The sequence below is a fragment of the Arachis duranensis genome, chromosome 5, assembly GCF_000817695.3.
Source record: "Arachis duranensis cultivar V14167 chromosome 5, aradu.V14167.gnm2.J7QH, whole genome shotgun sequence".
Classification (NCBI taxonomy): domain Eukaryota; kingdom Viridiplantae; phylum Streptophyta; class Magnoliopsida; order Fabales; family Fabaceae; genus Arachis; species Arachis duranensis.
Genome location: NC_029776.3, coordinates 87316022 through 87318628, shown reverse-complemented (window position 1 = coordinate 87318628; position 2607 = coordinate 87316022).

The window sequence follows — 2607 nt, the reverse complement described above, 5'->3', positions numbered from 1 at the left end:
AAGAGTTGTTGGGTGTATTGCCTCTTGTGAATTGTATCGACAAGTTTATGGTGAGATGCAGTTGAATGCAGGATACATTCGAAGAGATTCCTGATGGCGCCGACAACGCCACTGTTAGGAGGTATTCCGGGGCCTATATCATGATGTTTTTGGGAATTTAGCTATTTGGCGACAAGTTCGGTATTTGCCTGCACATTTGATGGCTGCCATACGTAGCCAGACTTGAGGACATGGGTAGGTACGGTTGGGAATCAGCTCCTCTGTCATGGTTAGCCCAGCTGCAGAGTGACGTGCTGGCGGAGGTGGGATAGAAAAATTGACCACGACTAAGCATTCTCACCCTCCACAAGTGCAAAGACAACATGCAGGATGCTGGAATTCCCTTCTTGAGCAATCCAAACGAGCAATGTCCCCCCGTATTTGTCGTACAAGTGGGTCTTGTCAATACTGAATAATTGCTTGCAATGTCAGAAGGCTTCAATACATGGTGAGAATGTCCAAAAAAGCCGGTGGAAATAGGCATGCGATTGATCCACTTACCCACCCACTCGTACAGGACTCATCTTCAACACTGCAATACTACCCGACATCATCATCTTGACACCTAGTACTCATCGTGGCAACTCGTTGTATGAATCATCCCAATCTCCGTAAATCTGTGCCACAGCCTTCTACTTAACCAACCAAACCCTCCTGTAAGTCGGTTTAAAACCGAATTGTGCCTCTGTCGCATTCAGAAGTACCTTGATACACACGGCAGCATCAGGTCTAACCATTGGCAGTATGAATACCGAGATCACATGATAATCAAGACTCCTGTAATCACTTGATATCAACGTGGCTCAACAAGTATGAGGTCCATTGTACCGTTTTACCTCCCAAATACATCTGTGCTAGCAAAATTTGATCCAAATCAACCATGCGTACCCGTTGTCGAATTCCTTACACTTCCCATAGTACTTGCGATAATCAGACTCCACCACTTTGTAGTGAACCTCGCATCGGATGCTATAATCTTCATGCTTAACTCGACCTCCTCTTTATCTTGAAATTGCTTACTAACCTGAAACTCCGCTAGTTCTCCAACATCCTGTGTGTCTCTAACACTAAATCCAACAGGTTCGCCAGGAATCCCTTACTATCTCATGGCAGCCAAGTCCAAATTTGAAAAGTGTGGGGGAAAATGGGGTACTGTTGAGTCCTTGAACTAGACGTTCCACCACCCCCAACTGGATTACTTCCTGCTATGTCATCACCACTGCAATTTAGATCAGCTGCGAAGGACAGGGAGGCAACCAACATTGCCTCAGGCATAATCACAGGCACTGATGAGGAGGCATCACTTGGCCTCGAATTAGAACAGGCTGTCATTGCTGGAACTTAAGGATTTCAGTTCAAACTGCTTGAGCTGGAGACCACATCTACAAGCTTGGCCAATAGCTCAGGGGTTCTTACCTTGGGAAACTGTCGACGACAATGGAATAGAACTTCCAAATCTTTGTCACTCCCTATGACGAATGAATCGTACTTCACATCATCCCACAAAACTAAAATCGGATTTCTATAGAATAATTTCTCAACCTGTTTCACACCTTGCAACCCCAGTTTTTGGATTACAGAATTCAGGAACTCAGTAAAACTCGTTGAAGATTTCAAAACAACACTAAAGGGATCTTTATCAGTAAACTTAATTTCAGAACGTATTTTTTTCTTAATCAACCCTCTATAGTGCACTAATACTAGAAAACTATCCTCACTAGCCATTGTGTTTTACTCTCCTACAAAATTGACGTTCATATCTTATTTATATAGGTTGGCCTCACAGTAAATCTAATAAGTCCCATTCGAATTATATGAGGACAATATCATGGTGTAAATCGAAACAGGTTGTTTCGAATTACTATGGCCCCACGTACATGGCTAAATCGAAACAGTAGTATGTTTAGATTTACTAGGATACCATGCATGCATATATAAATCGAAACAAGTTGATTAGATTTACTAGAATACCATGCAAAAATGTATAAATCGAACCTAATTGTTTCGATTTATGTAGAGACTTAAATCTAGTCTATTTATTTCGATTTACATAAATATATAATTAGGGTGATTTACGTTACATTTTTTATTTTGGATGATTTGCATAAAATTGAATAAATGTTAATTTATTAATGTGAATTATCCTAAAATAAAACACAGAATGGAGGGAGGCTAGGGTTACTTACTAACATTCTTTAACATTATATATTTTATTTTTTATTATATGAGTTTAAATAAAAAAGTACACATCACTTTACTACTAAATGCTACTTTGGACATTAATTTTATACATAAAATCGTTCATTATTAACAGCAACATAGCTCAATTCATAATTGGTTAGATTGTCATTTAAAAATAATCTTTCATAGCTACAACTCAATTTAAAATATTTTATGGTAAGTTTTCTCAATAATTATATCTTTCATGATGAATTTTGATATTTTAGTCTAAATTGTTTTTGTTTTAACCATGTCTCATTTATTCTTTTTAGTACTATGAACTTTAATGTGAGAAGAACTCAACTAATCTCACATTTGTGTGTGGGACTTTCCTTTGTCTAGTCCTAG